Raw genomic sequence first — 25,722 nt, 5'->3', positions numbered from 1 at the left:
AAGTTCTAGATGAGAGCTGAGTTGTCGTAGCAACCGTGACGCATCATCAGTCAACAAAGAGCAGAACCAAACTCTGAACTCTCTCAACTCTTCTCTTTTATTGTAAAAGGTTAGTAAAAATTATTACATTTCAAGGAATAAACATTGAAATTCACACGCGTTAATGTCAAAGTAAAGTTTTTATGGAATATTTGGTAACACTTTAACATTAACATTAATAAATCCATTAACTAACATGAACAAACAATCAACAATTTAGTTTTTCAGCATGTGTTCTTGTTAATGTTAGTTAATGTCAATACAGTTATTCATGTTAGCTCATGGTGCATTAATTACAGTTTTTCTCAGTTGCTTTGGAGCTTAAAATGTATGCGTGCATTTCTCAGAACAATCTGTACTGCACAACATTATGGATGTCCTGCAAAAGCCTGTAACTTGTTCAAAATCCTTACTGTAGGTCATCTCTTAAAAGTAAATTTTTACGTCAGTGAACATGTTAGTGCCATCAAAATATTCAAATACGCGTGTCATTGTTCTTGAACAAGAGGGTTAAAATGTTTAGTCAAATGTTGTCAATATACCAAGTGTACCTACACAATTATAAGTGTCAGTATTTTCTGATGTAAACTGATGAATTCACCTTTTTACCATTTTTAATGGCGAAATTGTATATTGGACAATTGTTTAATAATCTGCATGATTGTATTAAAGCATTTGCAATTTGTCCAAAACAATGAGAAATTGCTTTTTATGTTGTGCACAACTGACTTGATGATATAGAGGTTGAACAAAATGTTTTGAATGCTCCAAAGAGACTTAGAAAAACTGTAATAAGTAAAAAAAAATGTGTTATATACAGTCATGTGATGAAGACAAATGCAATTTGGCATCTCCAATTCATCTAACCTGTAGGTGGAGACCGGTATACCCGGAGTAAACCCACGCTGACACCGGAAGAACATGCAAACCCCACACAGAAAGGCCACCTGACTTAGCCGGGGCTCGAACCGGGGACCGTTTTGCTGCCCTGTTTGACTCTCATTATAAAGGTAAGTGTGCAGTTTTATAGTTTTATCAGTATTTTATACATGTTAATAAACATCACTGCAAACACACAAAAAAGACTTAGTAAGACTGAAGTTTATTGGTTAGTTAAGTGGTCACATTTGATAGTTTAGCCTAAAAAAAGTCCAATGAAGTTCAACACCCAGCTTTTAAAGAAGAAACTAGGGATGCATAACGATTAATATTGATTAATTTATAGCAGAATAAATGTTTTTGTTTACATCATATATATGTGTGAACTGTGTATAATTATATATATAATGCACACATGCATGTATAATTTTAAGAAAAAATATATTTATATATGAAATATTTATATATAATATAGATTATACATACAGTACCAGTAAATATACAAATGTATATACACATGTAAACAGTTCTTAAATATATACATGCATGTGTATGCATTTATCTATACAAAGTTATTATACACAGTACACACATATATGATCTAAACAAAAACTTTTATTCTGCTATAGATTAATCGCGTTTAATCGTTATGCATCCCTAATAGAAACACAATAAATATATAAATTACTTCAAAAAACAACAACATGTTATCCTCATTTTAACCTATTTTGACTAATTTTGAATGTCCATCAGTCTGGTTTTGTTTTGCGGATCTGGCAACCCTGTTTATAATCACATAATTTTATAATCCACTGATTGAAGACGTTTATCATGTTTAAACCTTGGCCGAAAAGTACAAATACAAAAAAATTAATCAGAAAGTAGTTCCCAAACAAAGAGACTTTTAAGATAACTCCGTTGTTGTTTTCTAGTTTTCTTTTTTCAAACGTGTGCTGTCGAACTGTTGTATAAAAGCAATATCGCTCTCGGAGTTGTGTGATATAGCTCTATATCATCATGACTGTGATTAGGCCAGAGGCACGAGGCCGTATATCACACTCCTACTCGAGCGAAATTGCTTAGTTATTGTATAGAGTTCAAGCAGATCACAGAGGAGAAAATGTTGGTTTGGCTCGAGTGATGTTTACTGCACGTGGATCAGACAGAAACTGCCTTATAGCAGACAAAAGTGTTCACAGTCAGAGGTAAAATTTATTATTGTTTTTTTTACTTAAGTCACTATTTCAAAGATTTAATGTAATTCGTCTGTTTCATTTAGATTAGAGAGCGTCTGGCGTGATCTCTGGATAGGGGTCACTAGCTTGTTCTAACATATTTTACACACACTAGAGGAACAGGACATGCTGGATCTGAGCATTGCTCAGAAATAAGTGTGCATTTACATTTTTTTTCTTTTCTACTTCACAAACCAACCCAGAGTTTCATGAGTTTTCTCAAGTTACTGAGTGATGCCGATATAAAGAGAAGGAAAAGCTTTAATATGTTAGCGCATTACTGTTTACTCCACATAAAATTGAAAAAGTATATAATAAAAGTATATAATATTCAGTTTGTGTTATAGTTTAATGGTTTTAGTGGTGGTTTCCCGGACAGGGCTTACTCAGTCCCAGACTAAAATATGTTTGAGCTGCTTTCATTTACCTTTCATTTACTGTATTTTTTAGTAGGGTACGAAAGAAATTTTTGCAGTGTAATAGGCTATGTGGGTATAACAAATTAATACATTTAACCGACCAGTCAAACATTAAATAGTCTCAAATCAAACAAATTTCTCTCATTATATTGTAGTCCAACATATAAACTATACAATTGCTACAAGACTCATAAGTGTAAGAGAAAATAAATATCCTGTAGTGAAACATTTTCTTAAAATATGCTCTTCACACAGGTAATGACCCTGTAACTTTATTTAATTTGCTGTTTTATAAGATGGGTAACAGCGCCACCTACTGCATATATGTTACTGGCGGGGAAGCGTTGCCTCTTAATTGACCAGATAACTAGTCTGTGGCTGGTAAAGAGTGAATGTTTCTAACCTCTTGACCAAAGCATTTCTGTTGTCAAGGTCACCCTGACGCTTTGATATAATTGTGACATCATAAAGGTCACGCTTAAGTCATCGTGTGTAGAACAGCTCGAGTCGCTCATGCGTCCCATTTAAAGTTCGCACCTCCTGACAGCTGCTGGATTTCTCCTCCAAAAGGTATTTGTCTTTTATGCCAGTTTTATGATGTTTGCTTATAGCAGTCGTTTTAAATGCAGTATTGCTTACAAAAGTAACGAAATATGGCAAAGCAATCATATAAATCAAGTTTTTTATTGAGCTGTATCTTCAGCAAAAGAAGAAATTAAGTGCTTTTAACTGCAGTCCGTGCGTTTTCACCAACACTGTAGTGACTTATTTTAATTCTTCTATTTAAAATTAATATTAAGTTTAATTTCATAGTCAATTTGCTTTTCGCTAAGTAATTACAGCAAAATCATTGTTTAACAATTTTCGTGAGTCACTAGATGGCAGCACAGACACAATAAAAGATTTTTTTTCACATTATATAGTGAACCTTTCGTGTTTTGTTATATTGTTATTTGTACTGTAAATATGATTTACAGTTGTTCTCAGTTGCTTTGGAGAATTTCTCAGATCAGAAATAATGATTCTCATTGTTTTGGGCAAATTGGAAATGCTTTGATACACTCATGCAGATGATTATGTACAATTGTTTGCTATTTCCTACAATTTTAGTTGCTTATGTCATTTCATCAAAATACATCATTACTGGTTTCTGTTGAATAGTTTTACATCTTTAGACATTAGTTCATGATACAAGACATGTAATGCAGAATGGTTGACCTTTTGTTATAGTCTGTTACTGTAAGCATGTTTCCAAAGCGTTTTTAGTCTTTTGTAAACTGAAATTATAAGTTGCTGTCAAGTGAATATTAAAATTTTGATTTACAGAAAATGTCATGGTACTCAGGTCATAAGTAATTCGGTAAGTGAAGGTCATGATAATTTGTTAGTAATTATTAAAGTCTTACAACGTAATTACTGAATAAGTTATGATCTGATACAGTGTGCTGAAGTGAAACTCATGGTCATTTATTTTGTTAGCAATTATATTTCAAATGCTGCTCATCCCTGTGCATACCCGCCATTAAATGACGCTGCATTCATTCAATTCATGGTCAAAATTAACATGGACTGACTAATAAAGCTAGCATTTTCCCATAAATGAATATAAGTAATAAAACAGTGATTTGATATAGGGTGTATTCTGTAAAATTATGAATCTGTAAAATTATTTTTAAAATTATGAATCTTTAGTGTGGAAAACATAGAGGGGTGGTTTACCAGACAAAGATTAGCTTAAGCCAGGACTAGGCCTTAGTTTAATTAGGAAATATAACTAACGGAAAACATCACTTGTGTGCATTTTAAGTCAAACGAAAGGGCACTGATGTATTTTAAGATACAAGATACAAGTTGTTTTCAGTTTGAACTCTCTTACAATTATTTTAGTCTAGGACTAGTCTAATCCCTGTCCGGGAAACCGTCCCAGAAGAGTTTAAAATTTTCAGACAATCTCATTAAAGTAGATGAAATGCGATCATTTGTGGCCCGTTTATTGGCATAATTAATATTAAGTGACTGTTGATATCAACCTATTTTCATGAATTATCTATAATAAATAGCACGCTGTTAAAAAGTCATGCAATATACCAAGTTCAAATTTGTGTGCATATGATATGCCAGTCCTTCCCGTTCACTTAATACCGCACATCTTTTTGTGTCATTTCATGTATTGGTTTCTTTTTCCAATTTTGTTTACTATTGTCACTTGGGATTGCAGTTAGAACAACTTTCTGTTAAATATCAGACATCTTAACTCTAATTCTAACCCAAATTTTAGGCGAGTATGGCTTAAAAATAGAGATTTTTTTAGGAAACCTTAGGGCTGTGTATCGATTCAGATGTTCCAGATCGATTCAATTTCGATTCACAAGCTATCAAAACGATTTGATTTCAATTCTCGATTCAATTTTCGATTCCGGTTTTTACACTCGATTCTTGATTCAACTCAATGAATATAGATTTAATACAAATACTATATTAATAAAAAAGAACAGTGAACAGCAGTTTACAAGTGGGTAAATAATAAAAATAAATTAAAATCCACAACACAAATCGTCATCGTCTTGCTTGTGAAATCTAAAATGCTTCCATACTTCTGACTTTTTATGTGAAGGTGGCATCAATGTCGATGAAGCACCTGAAACTGCCATTTTAAGCACTGAACAAATACATGACAGGCTTGCCTCTCCTTGGTAACATCGCCAAAGGCAAAAAACAGGGTGACATCTAGTGAAAAAGACTAGTAATTAGATTAAAATTAATCTTGCGTTCAATGTTTGCGGAAATAAATATGAAAAAAATATATATTCTGCTCTTTGAGAATCGATTTTGAATCGACCACATAAAAAAACGATTAATCGAAAAATAGATTTTTTTGCCCAGCCTTATGAAACCTATACATACAACAACATACTAACCCAAATCCCAAATCTAACCCCAATCCCAAAAGACAATGGTTTAAAAATACCAATACACAACCAATACATAAAATGACATGAAAAGATGATATTAAAGGATAATTCCGGTATTTAACACTTTGAGTCTCATTTCTGGTTTGTTTTGGATGAACTACAGTGATGGACACAGAAATGTTGACAATGGGTCGTGTCTTGAGTTTTTGACTCGTTTAGAAGCGTCTCTTGACTGCTTCAGAATGGAAGTCAATGGCCATGCACAAACATGTCATTAAAACAGCACTTAACGTTCATTTTCAAAACTGTACTACTCACCGAGTGGTTTGTGGTGTTCGTTGATGATTAAAAACAAGTTGTGTAGCGAAATACAGTTTCTGTCGTGTTTTATTTGGCATTTTGTAAAATTACATTGACTTCAATTGGAAGACTCATTGCTCGCTGATATATCACATAGCCGCCGGGAAACAGAAAAGGGACTGTTTACATGTGGTTGTAGTTTTTTCGCTTGGTTTCTCTCAGAATAAATTTTTCCCATATTTGTAGGGCTGAACCAGAATATTTGAATATTCATTCCGTGGGTTGACATTCGATTTTCAGTTTTGAGATTCGAATATATATATAAATATTTTTCAGCGTTAATGCAGAGCTTTTGCCAAGCAGGAAGTGCGCTTCACGCTCCCGCTCTATAGGTGGCGCAGAGAGACCAACATCCATAGCCAACAGCCACCAAACTTCACCAGTGCAAGAGATCGCCTCAAACGGAAAGCGCGCTTCCTGCTTTGGCATTCACGCTAATAGTGTTGTAAATAACGTTCAGTTTCTTGCAAAAACTGATTGATTTGCTTCACAAGACGTCAATATGTCACACGGAGTTATGGGGGATTGCTGTTGTATTGGATATATATGCTTTAACTCTTAAAGTGTGCGGATCTGTTGACTTGCATGACGGAGCACTGGGGTTTCTGCAAAATATCTTCTTTATTGTTATGCTGATGAAAAAACATATTGGATGGTGTAAGTGTTACAAATAAACTTGATTTTGAAAGTATGCAACCGTTTTATTACAGTTTGTTGGACTACGTTCATTCATGCTTCAGACTCAAATATAGAGCGGAAGTATATATGCGGTTGTGAGGTATCTGAAAAAATAGTTCCACTATAGCAAATAACACGGATTGAAATCATACATTGCGCCAATATATTTGTTTTTAATCATCAACGAACACCACGAACCACTCGGTGAGTAGTACAGTTTTGAAAATGAACGTTAAGTGTTGTTTTAATGACATGTTTGTGCATGGCCATTGACTTCCATTCTGAAGCAGTCAAGAGACGCTTCTAAATCAGTCGAAAAGTCAAGACACGACCCATTGTCAACATTTCTGTGTCCATCACTGTAGTTCATCCAAAACAAACCAGAAATGAGACTCAAAGTGTTAAATACCGGAATTATCCTTTAAGTGAACGGAATGCAAAATTGGACTTTGGCGTTTGTATTGTACAACTTTTCAAACAGTGTGCTATTTATACAAATACACTTAGTTGGGGTTTGTTGTTTTTTTTCATTACTAAGTTCTACTTCACACTAGTGTTTTAAACAGTAATAATCTGAACAATATACAACATACACCTTCATTTTTCTTTAAAAACAACATTAGAAATGGTACTGACCTCTAGATCTGAGTAAGCCATACAACAAATCTCTTAAAGGGATATTTTAACCAAAATTAAAGTTCTGTCATCAAACCTGTATATGTTTCTTTGTTCTGATGAACACAAAGGAAGATATTTTGAGAAATAATTGTAATCAAACTAATATGAGGCCCCATTGACTTCTATAGTAGAATAAAGGAACACTATGAAAGTCAATGGGCCTCAGATCAGTTTGGTTACAAACATTTCTCAAAATATCTTTCTTTGTGTTCATCAGAACAAGGTTTGTAACAACATAAGAGTGAGTAAATGATGACAGATTTTCATTTTTGGGTGAACTGTCCCTTTAACATTACAGTTTTAGTGCATAATTGTTATGCATTTGATGAAGCTATTTTTGACAAAATAAGAGTTTTCAAAATAATGAGAATAATTCCTTGCAGAAATGTAAACAAGGCAGGAGCCAGAGATTTTATAGGGGTGGCTGCGTAAAAATCCTTATACAAGCACAAAAATCCTTATACAAGCAAAAAAAGGCACTTAGCTAAACCTAAAATATGTTTCAAAATAGAATATACAATCTATAATGTACCCAGATAATTGAAAATGGTAGTTTATTCACTTTTATAAATTACTTTTTATAGGGTTATGAAAACATTTCAATTCTGGCTTTAGGGCAAGTTTGGACAAATTTCCTAAAACTATTTTAAAAGGACACTGACTATGGGCCCAATAAGAAACGACTTGTTAATGACGCACAACCATGCTGTTTGGTCTTCTTTTCAAATCCTGTAGTGAAAACTATTCATAAGCTGTGTCCCAAATGACATACTACACACTATACACTGAAACTACACACTATGTACTCACACATCAAGTGTATACATTTTAGAAGAGTAGTATCATCCCAAATGAAACACTTGATGGTTTTGTTCTAATCAGAAGTGTAAGCGTTTTCCAGATGAGGGCAATGACGTCAAATTCATACTGTAGTATAAACTGCAAGTCAAGTCAATGTAGATCAATTTGTACACTGTTCTTATAATATCGTTATTTATTTTGTTCAACATGACTTTAGTAAGTGTCAGACTGTTTCCACATGTAAACATCACTCTTACTGCATCTGGCAGCCCCGCCATACGGCCAAAATATATATATATATATATATTTTAACATATACAAAAAATTTCCAAAAAATATATTTGCTGAATTATATTTTGGAATATATATATATATTGTAATGGAAATTTATTCTTTATGCATTTATATTATTTTTGTACTCTTCAGTGTATGATTTATGTCAGTCATGACATTTTAATCTGCGTGGGGTGAAGTCTAGGACAGGAAGTCTAGCTCAGAGCTCGGGATAGGAAGTATGGCAAGGTGCAAGTGTGGTTTTTGTTTGTGTGATGATGTGCTTAAAGAACATATGTATCGTCTGCCTGGATACAAGTAGAGTAAATATAACCACCCAGAAGTGTCTAAACTACACCTAATAAGGAGTTGTTTTGATCGAATAGCATGGGGGGGTGGTACAAACTCAATGTCAGTATATAATGAAGGAAGGATTTGAGATTCTTCACTTCTTCACATATCGTTTCATTGTCGTTATGTGTTGAGTCCTTGTACAAGTAAATAAATAATCTCTGATGGACAGATCCTGGTATTCGTATTATTTTTCCACGACAGTTTGGCGACGAGGATGGGATCCCAATAACCCGAGGAAAGGGTCAACGGTTTGATCAACTCACCATAGATAGGAGAGGTGACCCAAACCCCCAGCTGAAGGGATGTGGGCGTTGACTCTGATCCGAAGGTGACGGGATCGAGACGAACCAGTGGAGATAATACGGTAAATAAAAATACGTTATCTAGAAAGGGGTCAAATTGATGTAAACACTTGGAGAGTGGGTCTCTCCTGAAATTGAAGAGTGGGTCTCTTCCGAAATTACAGTAAATTGATGTAAACACTTGGAGAGTGGGTCTCTCCTGAAATTGAAGAGTGGGTCTCTTCCGAAATTACAGTAAAGTGACGTAAACACTTGGAGAGTGGGTCTCTCCTGAAATTGAAGAGTGGGTCTCTTCCGAAATTACAGTAAAGTGACGTAAACACTTGGAGAGTGGGTCTCTCCTGAAATTACCATAAGCGAAATTGTAATCACTGAAGAGTGGGTCTCTTCTAAAATTACTTACGGAATTGTACCCGCCTGTAGATAATGGAAAACACGGGAAGTAGCGCTCCCCGTCCGAAATGGAATACGGAAAGTGGATTGTCTGTCAGAGATGAAACCGGTTTAATAAGAACTTATGGGAGAGGATGGATAGAAACCATACCTCTGATACAAAAATATGGGGAAATAAGTTTCAGTGTAACTAAAAATAAAGAGCTCAGAGACAAAATAATACAGAAAGATCATTCTAAGAATAAAGGTAGATTGTTAACAGTAATGGATATGTTCATTAGAGAATCTGAAGAAAGATTGAATAAGCAGTATTTTAAAATAATGCCTTATAGTGACTCTTCTTCTTCTTCCTCCTGTGATGTATGTGACCTGAGTGGACCTGGCAATGTGGGTCGCACTTCCAGTCTCCTGTACACCCAAACCCTCTCCGAAAACAATCAATTACCTCCGAAGCCGGCATCACCCCCATACGATGAACAACAAAATGGAGCAGTCGGAGGAGCCCCGTGCTGCCAACTACACCAATACCCCCTGCCGATCTCTATGAAGACGCTGTGGCTGCGCTGGACTCCTACGTGCAAACAACGGGGAGACCGTGAGTAATTTCCTTGCAAGATTAGAAAAAGACTTTGAGAGACATTCTGGCATAACTGCAAAAATGCCCAATAATGAACCCCACTCAGCGTACAGTATGCACTTACCAATGTACTTCATGAGAAATCTAGATATTGAACTGTCTGAACCTATCAAAGCTACCCTGGACGGGGGAAAAATGGCCACATTGGAGGAAGTGGTGAAACATGCGGAACACCACGAGAAGAGACTTAAACAAAAACGCCTCAAAAAGAACAGGGAGGCACAAGATATGAATTTCACCATGATGCAATGCACCCTTAACGATCGACAACAACAGGATCGTAACTCCGGTTTTCCAACACTTAACCCGCAGGGGAGAGGCGGCCACAGAGGAAGGGGCAGGGGTAAAGGCAGAGGACGGGGACGAGGGAACGGCCGGTGGAATCAACGCGGATGTTTCAACTGTGATTCAATGGATCGTTGGAAAGATCAATGCCCCGAACTAAAAGTTCAAAAACCTCATGCAGACTGAAATGTGCTAAATAGCGGGGAGGGGGCCGGTGGAGAGGAGACTGAAGTAGGTTCTTTTATGCTCTGTCGCAATGAAGAATGCTTGGTCGGGGTAAGAAGTATTTTTCCTACTTTACTCTGTGATACTAAATAATCTTTCGCAAGAAAACCATTTGAAAGGTTACAATATGTTTTATTGTCTATCTCAGGCAAAAAGATTATTTTTATTGTAGATTCAGGGGCCCCCACTTCAATATTACATGCTGATTATATGCCCAAATCTGTACAGATGATAAAAAAAAAAAATGAAAAATGTTCCCTCAGTGCCACAGGGCATGTTGTTAAAGAAACTTTTTCTCAACCTTTACAATGTATATATGAACATAATTAAACTTCTTTTTTTACCTCTTTTCTAATTAGCAGAACTTGCCCATATAACTTGCTCGGTAGAGACATCATGTGTAAACTGCACATGACGGTATGGTGTGATGAAGTGACTGGGTTGAATGTGACTCTGTGTAAGGAAGTGTGCCTCAGTGTGTTTGTGGGGGAGAGGCCTGAGAGTGATGCTGGTTTGAAAACACACTAATGTACACGCCCATCCTCAGATTTTATGTCACCAGAAGATTTGCACTGCACAGCTCATGTCACCTGGGAAATCGAAGCAGATTACCAAGCGGCGTGGGCACAGCAGTCTGGTGATCAGTTGACCACAAATTGGTTGTACTGGAATGGGGCCTGGGCTGCATTGAGTGTGATGCTTCCTAAATGTGCTTCTATGTTGTACTATGTTGCAAATGCTGGTCCTTACATATCACTGGCCAAAGCTACTGATATGAAAGGGAGTATGTGGGCCCTTAGTAAGTGCATGCACAAATGCCGCAAATTGGCATATGTAAAATGATGACATGTCTTATTCTCCATCCTTAGGTGTGCGGAGAACCGCACACCAGAGCTATTGTCTGCGAAAGCGCAGGGAATAGCAGCGCAGCGACAGTTGGCAGCACACATGGGGTGGATCGGTCCACGATGCCACTCCATCAGTGGGCCACAGATAAGTATAATGTGGGTCTCATTAAATCATGTGCGTCCGTAAAGATCACACCAAAGAGTGATTTTCGCCAGTGAAAACCATAAGATCCTCTCAAAGAAGCAGAGGACGGTATCAAACCCGTTTTTGATTCATTGTTCGCAAAAGGAATTATTATTCCATGCTCGTAGTAACCGGAAAATACACCAATATTTCCGGTAAAGAAAATTAGAGGAAAAGTTGAGCCCACTGGGTGGAGATTTGTACAGGATTTACAGGTAGTAAATGCGGCTGTGGAAGCAAGGGCTCCGAACGAGCCCAACCCTTATACCATCCTGTTACAAATACCACAGAACACCGCATTTTACATGACCGTGGACATTTCCAATGTGTTTTATTCAGTGCCAGTACATCTGGACAGCCAGTTTTGGGTTGCGTTTATGTTCGCCAGCCGCAGATTCATGTTCACTCACCTTTGCCGGGGCTATCGTGAGTACTATAATATACCACTAAGCCCTGGCAAAAAGCCTGTCCACCCTAATCCTCCCAGATGGGTTGACTTTGCTACAATATGTTGGTAAAGGTAAAGCTCAGAACACAATCTGTAAAATCAAAAAGTATACCTTACTATGAAAATGCTGTTTACTTATTTTTAATTAAAATGTTGAGGTTGCTTAAAATAGCTACTTGTTGTTTATAGGTTAAAACGTAAAGTTCACACAACTGAACCAATTTAGGTAAAATGACACAAAATATCCAAAATGTTCTATTGAGCATGCGCATTCGAGGGTAATTCCCTTCCTGTTTCTAATTTTTTGATTTCGATGAGTTTTTCCTGGAGGGCATGGTACGGTTGCAATATGTAGATGATCCTTTCAATTCCATGTTAAGAAAGTGGTTTGGTAAATGGAGTGGGTGGATTTAATCTGTGTTGTTGTCAATAGGTGTAATGATTGCTATTTTGGATTTGTGTGTTGTTGCATACCATTTATAAGAGGTCTCGTCGAGAAAACAATTGATAAAGGTATGACTAAAATGATGTACCAACGGGTCGAACAGGAGGAAATTGAGAATAAAATTGAGGAGCAAAATGAGGATGATAGTTGTGGGAGGGCTCTGCAAATGAGGAGGTGCTAGTGGAACCTCGCCCCTCACATGACCCTCTACGGCTTAAGATGGGCTGCCTGGGTTGAAGAGGATCTGCATGCTTACACAATTTTACACATACACATATAGGAATGCAATTAATGTTCAGCTCACTAGTGATTTACATAACATACTCACCGTGAGATGGCTCAAATGCTGATTCATGATATAGAAATGTTTACACTGGCCAGCCTGTAAGCTTTGGTGTGTTGATGTTTCATTTTATCTTTGATGTTGTTTTTTAGAAATCTATGTTTTTTGATGTGTGGTTCATCACTTGTATTATTGCATTGATAATGTGTTGAAAACCTAAGGCAAGCTCACAAAGGATGAGTAAATTGCCACTTTAAAAATGTTGTTTTAAAGTGCATTAACAATCTAATAACAACCAAGGTGATCGCTTTTCATGGCAATAATGACCATAAATTAGAGGAAGAGGATCAAATGGGGAAGGATGATTTTGAACTGGTTGAGTTCCTTAAAGTATTACAATCAATGTTTAAACGAAGGGCTTCTGAGAGCAGCGTAAAAGCCTGCAGGGAAGTCTGGATAAAAATGTCATTTGGACATTGGGGTGGAATTGTAATGGAAATTTATTCTTTATGCATTTATATTATTTTTGTACTCTTCAGTGTATGATTTATGTCAGTCATGACATTTTAATCTGCGTGGGGTGAAGTCTAGGACAGGAAGTCTAGCTCAGAGCTCGGGATAGGAAGTATGGCAAGGTGCAAGTGTGGTTTTTGTTTGTGTGATGATGTGCTTAAAGAACATATGTATCGTCTGCCTGGATACAAGTAGAGTAAATATAACCACCCAGAAGTGTCTAAACTACACCTAATAAGGAGTTGTTTTGATCGAATAGCATGGGGGGGGGTGGTACAAACTCAATGTCAGTATATAATGAAGGAAGGATTTGAGATTCTTCACTTCTTCACATATCGTTTCATTGTCGTTATGTGTTGAGTCCTTGTACAAGTAAATAAATAATCTCTGATGGACAGATCCTGGTATTCGTATTATTTTTCCACGACAATATATATATATATATATATATATATATATATATATATATATATATATATATATATATATATATATATATATATATATATATATATATATATATATATATATATATATATATATATATATATATATATATATATACAAAAATATATTTTTCACCATTATATATATATATTTTTGTATATTTTGAAATGTAATTTAAAAATAAATGTATTTTTAAAGCATTTATATTCACATCACATGGGAGAAAAGTTTTGAAAATGTTAAAATTAATTATATTTTAACTGCAAAAGTTTACTTATAATTATATATAAAACATTTATATTTTGGGCAGGAAACTTTTTTTTTTGCTGTATAGGTTGTAAAATTGGCCCTGAAATACATTTAGAAAAATATGTAAATATATGAAGGTTTAAACTAAATATTTTTCAATTAAAAGCAATATTAAAAACTTTGCTTTTTGCAAAATGTATTTAGCATGTATTTAAAACATATTTTTAGCCAGAGAAATTTATTTTTTTGCCATATGGGAAGCCGCGACTGTTGATTGTATCATCCAGATACTTAAAGTACACTTTATTTTTGGGTATTTTTAGTGTCATTACTACTTACACTGATAATAGCCTAGAATAGTGCATAAGTGTGCGATTTGGGACACACCTTTCAAGTCCTATTGGATAATCAAAATATTGTGTTATAAAGTTTCAGGAAAAATGTTTAAAACCATTTAAAAATTAGACTTTATCCTATTGACAATGAAACCAGTAATATAGTAAATTATGTTGTATTTTTATATTGTATATTAGGGCTGGGGAAAAAATTGATTTTCCGATTAATCGTTTTTTAAAACGTGATCTAATAAAAATCGATTCTCAAGAGCAGAATCATTTTTTTTCTTTCATATTTATTTCCACAAACATTGAACGTAAGATTAACTTTAATCTGATTACTAGTCTTCTTCAACGTTAGTGTTGTGGCTTTTAATTTTTTTATTAATTATTACCCACTTGTAAACTGCTGTTCACTCTTCTTTTTTATTAATATAGTATTTGTATTAAATCTATATTCATTGAGTTGAATCGAGAATTGAGTATAAAAACCTACCCGAGAACCAGAATCGAAAATTGAATCGAGAATCGGAATCAAATCGATAGCTTGTGAATCGAAATCGAATCGATCTGGAACATCTGAATCGATACCCAGCCCTATTGTATATCAGGGCTCGACATTAAGGCTTGTCCGCTTGTCCGGGACAAGTGGATTTTTTTGTAGGACAAGTGTAAGAGAAAATTAGTTGTCCGACTGGACAAGTTAAATTTCAAACAATGTTACTTCACGTTATGTGCCGTTAACGGCAGAGCAGAACGCGCAGCGCAAACACCGAGCGGAATATTGAACAGAGAGCGCGGCACGCCGACACACACACACACACTCATTTACATGTTACTTTTATTGTTACTAAACAAGCTGCGCACGCATTAAACCTGATCGAAGAACACGAAGGGGCGGGAGTTGGGGGACGGCATGGAGTGTAGTGGAGAGTGATATTTCTTCAGGCTCCGGCGTGAATATATAAATGACAGGCACTTCAACCGAGTTTTCATCACTGTGTGTCAAAAAAGCCGATTTAAGTCCGTATTTTTTCTCTTCTAACATTCAGTAAAACACATAATGGGCTTAAAATCTTGTTTAAGAATCTGTTTTATAACGAGAATCTCTCTTCCAGCGCGCCTATATGTGTGTGCGCTGCATGACAGCCGATTTGAATCTGACAGAGTTCGTCACTGTACATTCAAAAATCCCACACAAACATTACAGCGTAAATGCTAGTATTAAGATTGATTTTATAGACAGTTTAAACAAATTTGTAAAAAAGTTTTTTTTAGATAATTCCTGCCTATCCTGCCTAAAGAAACATGAGGTTGAATTATGACTATAAATTACATGTTAATCTCAATTCATTAATTAAAATTCAAGTATTGTATCAATTGTATGTTATACATTATTCTTATTAACACACCTATAATACTTAAAAGTATTTTAAGGTTGGATGATAGAGATTTTATGTGCCACCGGAATAACTGCAGGCCCCTGCCAGGCCACCCATATGAAAAATCCCTTGCTCCGCCACTGATTAGCAAAACACAAAAAATACATTATATTATAAATCTTTACCAGGACAAGTGACTTTTGTGCATGGACAAGTGAAACACAAATTTACTTGTCCGAAGGACAAGTTGCTCAAAAAGTTAATGTCAAGCCCTGTATATTGATGTTGAGTGTTTCTGCATTAAGTTCTAGATGAGAGTTGAGTTGTCGTGGCAACCGTGATGCATCATCAGTCAACAAAGAGCAGCACCAAACTCTCAACTCTCTCAACTCTTCTCGTTTATTGTAAAAGGTTAGTAAAAATTAATACATTTCAAAGAAAAAACAGTGTAATTCACACGCTTTAATGTCAAAGTAAAGTTTTTATCGAATATTTGGTAACACTTTAACATTAACATTAATAAATCCATTAACTAACATGAACAAACAATCAACAATATAGTTTTTCAGCATGTATTAATTCTTGTTAATGTTAGTTAATGTCAATATAGTTATTCATGTTATTTCATGGTGCATTAATTACAGTTTTTCTCAGTTGCTTTGGAGCTTAAAATGTATGCGTGCATTTCTCAGAACAATCTGTACTGCACAACATTATGGATGTCCTGCAAAAGGCTGTAACTTGTTCAAAATCTTTAGGTCATCTCTTAAAAGTAAATTTTTACGTCAGTGAACATGTTAGTGCCATCAAAATAGCAAATCCGCGTGTCATTGTTCATTAACAAGACAGTCAAAATGTTTAGTCAAATGTTGTCAATATACTAAGTGTACCTACACAATTATCAGTGTCAGTATTTTCTGATATAAACTGTGATGAATTCACCTTTTTACCATTTTTATGGCGAAATTGTATTAAAGCATTTGCAATTTGTACAAAACATTGAGAAATTTCTTCTATGTTGTGCACAACTGACTTGATGATGTAAAGGTTGAACAAAATGTTTTGAAAATTAATTTCTAATCTGAGAAATGGTCCAAAGAGACTGAGAAAAAATGTAATAAGTAAAAATGTGTTATTTACAGTCATGTGATGAAGACAAATGCAATTTGGTATCTCCAATTCATCTATCCTGCATGTTTTTACCTGTAGGAGGAGACCGGTATACCCGGAGTAAACCCACGCTGACACCGGAAGAACATGCAAACCCCACACAGAAAGGCCACCTGACTTAGCCGGAGCTCGAACCGGGAACCTTTTTGCTGCCCTGTTTGATTCTCATTATAAAGGTAAGTGTGCAGTTTTATAGTTTTATCAGTATTTTATACATGTTAAAAAACATAACTGCAAACACACAAAGAAGACTTAGTAAGACTGAAGTTTATTGTTTAGTTAAGTAGTCACATTTGACAGTTTAGGCTAAAAAAAGTCCAATAAAGTTCAATACTCAGCTCTTAAAGGAGAGTTACGACAGCAGGAGTTCAAAATGCTTGAGCGCCTCGTGATTCATGTTGACTTCAGATTAGGGATGTCCCGATCAGGTTTTTTTGCCTCCGAGTCATTTGATTTTGAGTATCTGCCGATACCGAGTCCCGATCCGATACTTCTATAATACATAAAAAAAGAATAAATAAGAGCGAAAAAACAGAACCAGGATGTTCCTTATGTCATGCCGCACGCATTGCTGTTTCTGTGTGGAGTCAAAAGAGTCTAACTCTGTGCCAGCGCATAACTACAGATGTGTTAAAAAATAATGAGAATATATATAGTATATGTACAGGGGTTAAATTGGGATTTGTTTTGTGGGGATGTTCTGTTGGGAGGGAGGGTTCGAGGGGTAAAATTTTTAATCCTGATGACAGCAAAGCCACTGGTGTGTTTTAATGACATTTTGGACCTCTGTCAGTTTTAAAGCTGTGCCACATGTTGACCCAAACTTTAAAACCTGAACTTTAAATTATGCAAATCTATGAGTCTGACACCCTATATGCATTTGTTGCACATGTCATCATGCACAATTGATCAAACTTTGAAGGAAGTTATAAGAATCAACCTCCTTGACTAATTCTAGGCATAAGATAGGCTACCCAAAAAGACTCAATTAACAAGAAAAACAACATACTGATTCAGCAATATATCTTATAAATTAGCCATAGAGATTCCCTAAGCTGGTCAGCAGTTAGTTATAAAATACCTATAGTTAGGTCGTGATTAATCTGTATAATCAAAATACATTATTTTATTAAACTATACAATCAGTTGTATCCAGTTATCTAGTTAACATATTGTAATGAGATGAGTGACATGGCTAGACATACTTTAATACTTTGTTTCTAGACTTCTATTAAGTTTTCTCGACGTGGGCACCATTCTTACCTCTCTCTCTATCTCTCATCTCTACAGTATCCTGCGCGAATGCGCGTTCTTGAGGTTCTGAGTGAGACGCGGAGCTGCGTCTGAGCACATGGTGACAAAAACAATCAACGCGTCGTTTAAATGAGCGGTAAAAACCCGGTTTTGTCGTGGGTTCCCTGCACGCATCAGTGTGAAGCCTATGGATGAATTTGAAAGCACGTCAATAGGCTTGTTCGACTTCATGCGGCGCCGCAACAATCGACAGCCGGGTGACGTCAAACTACCGCGAGAGTGATCCGCGAAATCATACGGAGGAGTTTGCTTTTAAATCGCTCTCGCGGAACTTAGACGTCATCCGGCTGCCGGTTGTTGCGGCGCTGCATGAAGTCGAACAAGCCTATTCTCTTCTCATCAGTTCACACGCACCAGCGCAGCGCGTACACTGGCGCGGAGCAGAGCGAGACCTTAATGGATTTTAAACCCTGCATATGTATCCGAGTCCTGATCGGGAGGTAACGTCCGATTCCGATCGAGTCTGAAACCACGTGATCGGGGCCGATTTCCGATCACGTGATCGGATCGGGACATCCCTACTTCAGATACTTCCAGAAAGTTGATAGCAGGCCATTCAAAAACACTGAATTAGAGGCAACAAACTTTCATTTTTGGATCAAAAAAATGCATCGATGTACATTATTTATGATACAGGGTTGGCAAAAAATATACTAATAATTTAATATTTTACAACATACTTGTACGTTTTATAAAACATTTATATTTTGGCCCGTAATTTTTTTGCTGTATAGGTTGTAAAATTGCCCCTGAAATACATTTTATATATGAAGGTTTAAACTAAATATTTCTTCAAATGAAAAGAATGTTAAATTAAGCTTTGCTTTTTACAAAATGTATTTAGCATGTATTTAAAACATATTTTTGGCCAGAGAAATTTATTTTTTTGCCATATATATTGATGTTGAGTGTTTCTGCATTAAGTTCTAGATGAGAGTTGAGTTGCCGTGACAACCGTGACGCATCATCAGTAAACAAAAGAGCAGCATCAAACTCTGAACTCTCTCAACTCTTCTCTTTTATTGTAAAAGATTAGTAAAAATTATTACATTTCAAAGATAAAACATTGTAATTCACACGCTTTAATGTCAAAGTAAAGTTTTTATTGAATATTTGGTAACACTTTAACAGTAACATTAATAAATCCATTAACTAACATGAACAAACAATCAACAATCTAGTTTTTCAGCATGTGTTCTTGTTAATGTTAGTTAATGTAAATACAGTTATTCATGTTAGTTTATGGTGCATTTATTACAGTTTTTCTCAGTTGCTTATATATATAGTATATTTTGAAATGTATTTTAAAAATAAATTTATTTTTAAAGCATTTATATTTATATTGCATGTGAGACAAGATTTGAATATCTTAAAATGTATCATGTTTTCAACTTCAAAATACTTAAACTTTACTTTGACTTTTATAAGTATTTCTTGAAAATTTGGCAACACTAAGCAAAGCCATACGGCCAAAATATATATATATATTTAAGATATACAAAAAATGGCCAAAAATATATTTGCTGAAATATATTTTGGAATATATTTACAAAAATATATTTTTAACGATTATATATACATATTTTGTATATTTTGAAATGTAATTTAAAAACAAAAGTTATTTTTAAAGCATTTATATTCACATTGCATGGGAGAAAAGTTTAGAAAATGTTAAAATTAATTATATTTTCAACTGCAAAATACTTATAAAAGTCAAAGTAAAGTTTTTCTTGAAAATTTGACAACACTTTGCTGAAATATATTTTGGAATATATTTTTGGAAAATATATTTGGAATATATTTTGGAATAACGAGAGAAGAGAGAGAGAGAGAGAGAGAGAGAGAGAGAGAGAGAGAAAGAGAGAGAGAGAGAGAGAGAGAGAGAGAGAGAGAGAGAGAGAGAGAGAGAGAGAGAGAGAGAGAGAGAGAGGGGGAGGCATGCTGAGCGCTCGCTGCAATGAACTAAGACGTTTTAAATGGTAAAAAAAAGTGTAAATGGGAATCATGAAAAATCTATGTGGGGGCCAGTGTTGATTCTGTAACTGATAAATATAAGGGAAAGATATGGGAAACACTGCAACCATGACAGTTTCATCGAAATTGCGAGTGCATCACGAGGGCCGAATTGAAGCACTTTGCGGGCCGGATCCGGCCCCTGGCCGTATATTGCCCATGTATGCTCTAGAAGCATCCTCACATGGGAATCCTCGCTCCGCAATGGAAAGTTAAGTTTATAACTGTTAAAAAAACAAAGAGATTAGATGCATCGTGTGCTCAGCACGATGCATCAACCGCGGTAGAGGCGTGAAGCGCGAGTGATTTCAATGTTAGGTCAATGTGCAGGGGCGTTGACGTGCGTCAGGAGGTCCCGCGGTGCGGAAGAGGCGTTCGGCGCAGAGCGGAAGACGCTTTTCCGCCTCATTCACACGTGAAGCTTGCGCGAATTGAGCGTTGTGCGCGGTAAGTGCGAATGGTGCTTTTGTGCATTTTGCGGTTCACGCGAATTTGCGGCTGACGCCCGAGTTGATAAATTTGAACTTTGGCGGAATTTCACGCCGTGTTAACCAATCAGGAGCCTGCCTGCTGCTGTGGTGGCAGCCCCGCCCGGAGTCACTCACTCAAGCAGTCACTCGGAGCTATACGACACAAGTTGTTATTTCTATAGAGGAGACAGGAATAAAAAGGACCTCGCTTGGAAGAGTGTCAGTAAGGACTTTGGGCAACCTGGTAAGTTGTAATACACACTTCACTTTTGAGTCACGTGGCGTTTATCGACCCGCGCCTTTTATTTTCCCTCTATAGTAAGGTTACCCAATACAAACTGATAACTCTCTTGATAAATGCACAATCAACATCAGTCATCTTGCAAACAGACACTCGCACAGCAGTTGCCCCTCCCACAAGAAGCGGATTTTGCCTCGGATGCGCGTCAAATGCTTGCTTTTTCCTCGCGTCTACTCCGCTCTACACGCGCGAATGCATTCAAAGTGTTCAAGCGGCAAACTAGGTGCGGTAGACGCGATTTTGACGCCCAAAACGCGTTTGGTGTAAACTCAGCATTAGTCCGATATCCGATCCAGCAAAAAAGGCCGGATTGGCCCCGATACTGATCCAGAATATCGGATCGGTGCATCCCTATGCAAAAATATACTTATAATTTTATACTTTTAACATACTTATACATTTTATAAAACATTTCTGTTTTGGCCGAGAATATGTAAATATATATAGGGTTAAACTGAATATTTAAAAAAAATTTAAATTAAGCTTTGCTTTTAACAAAATGTATTTAGCATGTATTTAAAACATATTTTTGGCCAGAAAAATATATTTTCTTGCCATATGGGAAGCCGCGACTGTTGATGGTATTAATTTTCAGAGTTGCACTCTTGCAGTGGATCATCCAGATACTTAAAGTACACTTTATTTTTAGTGTGATCACTACTTACACTATTATGGCTTAGAATAGTGCATAAGTGTGTGATTTGGGTCACACCTTTCAAGTCCTATTGAATAATCAAAATATTGTGTTATAAAGTTTCAGGATTTTTTTTAAAACCATTTAAAAAAGAGACTTCATCCTATTGACAATGAAACCAGTGATATGGTGAATTATGTTGTATTTTTATATTGTATATTGATGTTGAGTGTTTCTGCATTAAGTTCTAGATGAGAGCTGAGTTGCCGTGACAACCGTGAAGCATCATCAGTCAACAAAGAGTCAACTCTCTCAACTCTTCTCTTTTATTGTAAAAGGTTAGTAAAAATTATTACATTTCAAAGAAAAAACATTGTAATTCACACGCTTTAATGTCAAAGTAAAGTTTTTATCGAATATTTGGTAACACTTTAACATTAACATTAATAAATCCATTAACTAACATGAACAATCTAGTTTTTCAGCATGTATTAATTCTTGTTAATGTTAGTTAATGTCAATACAGTTATTCATGTTTGTTCATGGTGCATTTATTACAGTTTTTCTCAGTTTCTTTGGACCTTAAAATGTATGCGTGCATTTCTCAGAACAATCTGTACTGCACAACATTATGGATGTCCTGCAAAAGCCTGAAACTTGTTTAAAATCCTTAGGTCATCTCTTAAAAGTAAATTTTTACATCAGTGAACATGTTGGTGCCATCAAAATAGCAAATCTGCGTGTCATTTAGTGCTGCCACTAACGACTAATTTTCTAACGACTAATCTTTCGACAAATTTTTCGAATAGTCGACTATTCTAAACGACTAATTAAAAAAAACTCAAGTGTTTGTTATTTCATTGTGTCCATTTTATTTTGAACCCACCGGTGTCATAAACAATATGAATAACTTAAATGTTACCAAATAAAAAATTACAATGTAAACAATATAAATAATAATAAAAACTTCCAGTGCAAAGTAGATGCTTAACAGAAATATGAAATGTTTCACTTCTACTCTTTGATCTTATATTGCATTTTAACACAACTGAATGCTATTTTACATATTATCTGTTCTGTTGTAGCCTATAAAATAGTGACTAAACATGACCCATCACCTCGTTTTTTATCCAACCAGCTGTTCCTTTTAACTGCTGCTAAAATCCTGATTTAGATATGCAAAAATCACCATACATTTACATTGTAGCTTTACTGCTGTTGCTCTTCTCATAATTGTTGTTGTGTTTTGAGCCATTTCTTGATTTTAAATGCGAGTGATATAGCGCAGACAATTCGGTGCAAATTCAGAAATATAAGAGAATACACTGTTGTTGTTACATAGACTACAGAACACGGCATACAGCATCATAGGGAGGGAGAAAGCTCGCACACAGACTCACACTACTGCTAATCTTTCTTCAAGTCATGTTAACTCGATCAGTCGTCTTTGTCAGAGACATCTGTGAATGCTGACGTTTACGCAAAAAAGAAAGTACATTAAAAACACTGCCACCTTTTCACTGTCACGTAAGAGAGAGGCGCGCGCGGTCGAGGCGCTGCAAGCAACATGAGTGATAGAGAGAGAGAGAGAGAGAGAGAGAGAGACGCGCTGAACACTCGCAACAATGAATTGAGCCGTTTAAAATAGTAAAATAAAAATGTAAATGGGAATCATGAAAAATCTATTTGTTGCGTCCAGTGTTGATTCCGTGGCGGAATCACGAGCAAACACTGATAGCCTTTAACATCCAAAGACAGAGTCATTGTACTTCTCAAAAGAGTTAATAAAACAGTACTGACTAGCTCGCCGTTTCATTAATAATCATATAACAGTTACTTACGTTGTCCTATTCTCTGTGGGTGTATCGTCAATAACTCCCGAGTGTTTTCGTTTGAGATGCTCGTGCATTGTCCAGGGGTGCAAACTCATCAGGGGTGAAAAAGGTGACAAGACACAAGCGCTCTTATATAAGCGGATACGCGGCTTGCACGCTCCTCTTAAACAGAAACAGGTATATAGCGCATATAGCACTGTTGTCAACGGCTTAAAATCACTTAACTTAAAACTGCGGTGCGTGAACAAATGTTAAGCTTTATGACCACGCGCACAGCAACGTGACGTGGGCGCGTAACCTCAAATGAGAAAATACTACGAGTTAAGTATGTGCACTCAATCTGCAGACTGCTTAAACTTCGGCAGCAAATGAGGTGGCTATAAATTGTAAAACATAACCTGCCAAACTGGCTAGTAATTTGACATCGTTACCACAATAGCTGGACATGATTTTCATAATTTCATTTACTGCTACCATGTCGCAGACCCCCCTCACCCCTCATTTTCAAAAACTCGTCGGATCTAGACGAATCACAAGAATGACCTATTTTGTATCAAAAAACGGCGAATTTCGCCGAAAGGTGACAAGTTTGCACCCCTGATTGTCGTTGTGCTCCCGTGATAAGCCAGCGACGTTTGGCACGGTGTAACAGACCACTCTTTTATCACAACTTGGCTTAAAATACTTTCATACTTCGGAAGCTTTCCGACTCATAATTCCATAGACTCACCTCCCACCGCCAATTTTTCAAAATTAAAGCAGTGAAGGCAGGGGGAGAGGGAAGAAAGATGATAGCGTAGCAGATTAACCAGCAGGGCGCGCACAGCGCACAGACTGGAGTGGAGGTGAATTACATTGAGCCATTTGAGACATGAGACAGAATTACAGTGGGCCGTTTGAGACGGAAAAAAATAAATATGCGACTCCTCGACTAAAAAAATTGCCGTCGACAAATTTTCATCGTCGATTACGTCGACTACGTCGACTATTCGCGGCAGCACTAGTGTCATTGTTCATGAACAAGACAGTCAAAATGTTTAGTCAAATGTTGTCAATATACCAAGTGTACCTACACAATTATCATCTGATAATATTAATTTCTAATCTGAGAAATGGTCCAAAGAGACTGAGAAAACTGTAATAAGTAAAAAATGTGTTATATAAACCTCATTCACACAGACCTCTGGTCCCAGAAAATACCTGTAAAATTGCCAGACAAGCGTCTGTGTGAACAAAAACTCGTTCCGTTAATCTTCTGGGATCGTTGCCGGAAAGAGGACCTAGTAAGATACGCGGGTAACCCTCTGTGTGAACAAGAAGCCGCAAGAATGCTGTAATGGGCGTGTCGAAGTGAGGACGCGCGCGTCATCATCACAACACAAGTTATGGTTCAGCTCCTTACAACGAGAAAACATGCATATAAACATTCATCACGAGAAATGTTGCAAACTAGATTGACGCAGTTATCAGGAAATGATAAATGAGACGCATAAACAATGACGCACGTGCCGTAGTGAGGACGCGCGTGTCATTGCAACATGAAGTTGGTTCAACTCTTTAAAATGAGGGATTTACAACATTCACAACGAGAAATGTCTGCAAACTGGACTAACGCAGATATCAGGTAAGTTAGCTCATTACTTACTGCGTTGAAACGGAGATCATTCAGCAGCATAAAAGAATATCGCGTCACGTGCTCATTTGAGCTATAATAAACGAAAATATCCGCGCGTCATCCCAACAAGTCGTTCAGCTCCTCAAAATGCGGGTTTTAAATGCATATAAACAATCACGATGAGAAATTTCTGAAAACTGTATTAAAGCAGAGCTCAGGGAGCTCGTCAAATATCCACTCAGAAGCTGAGATCATTCACCAGCATTAGAACGGTACGTCACGCGTTCCTTTATAATCTTATCATAAACAAAAATGCATGCGAGTGGTTCTTGGAGGGATAAATAATATAGAATATGCAAACTTGAGACGCTGCGTAGAAGAGAGGGCGGGACTTTCAATAGGTCACGTGTCTTTCCAGGACCGTCATGCCGGATAAACTTGGCAGTGTGAATGAAAAAAAAATCGAACTATTCCGGAAAAATCCAGGATGCGTATCCCGTGTATTTTATGGAATTTGTGTGTGAAAAGGGCTATACAGTCATGTGATGAAGACAAATGCAATTTGGCATCTCCAATTCATCTAACCTGCATGTTTTTACCTGTAGGAGGAGACCGGTACACCCGGAGTATACCCAGACTGACACCGGAAGAACATGCAAACCCCACACAGAAAGGCCACCTGACTTAGCCGGAGCTCGAACCGGGGACCTTTTTGCTGCCCTGTTTGACTCTCATTATAAAAGGTAAGTGTGCAGTTTTATAGTTT

The 25,722-nt window shown here is 36.4% G+C and overlaps 1 long non-coding RNA gene across 1 annotated transcript; it reads left to right on the top strand.

Moving 5' to 3' along the window:
• On the top strand, positions 1-25,693 carry LOC129437029 (uncharacterized). The gene is made up of 3 exons (XR_012368903.1): positions 1-109; positions 21,752-21,844; positions 25,562-25,693. It is a non-coding gene; the product is annotated as an uncharacterized lncRNA (long non-coding RNA).
• The last annotated feature ends 29 nt before the right edge of the window (positions 25,694-25,722 follow it).

Source organism: Misgurnus anguillicaudatus, unplaced genomic scaffold (genome assembly GCF_027580225.2).
Source record: "Misgurnus anguillicaudatus unplaced genomic scaffold, ASM2758022v2 HiC_scaffold_34, whole genome shotgun sequence".
NCBI lineage: Eukaryota > Metazoa > Chordata > Actinopteri > Cypriniformes > Cobitidae > Misgurnus > Misgurnus anguillicaudatus.
Note: the sequence above shows the minus strand (reverse complement) of the source record. Positions and strands in the feature narration are given on the sequence as shown.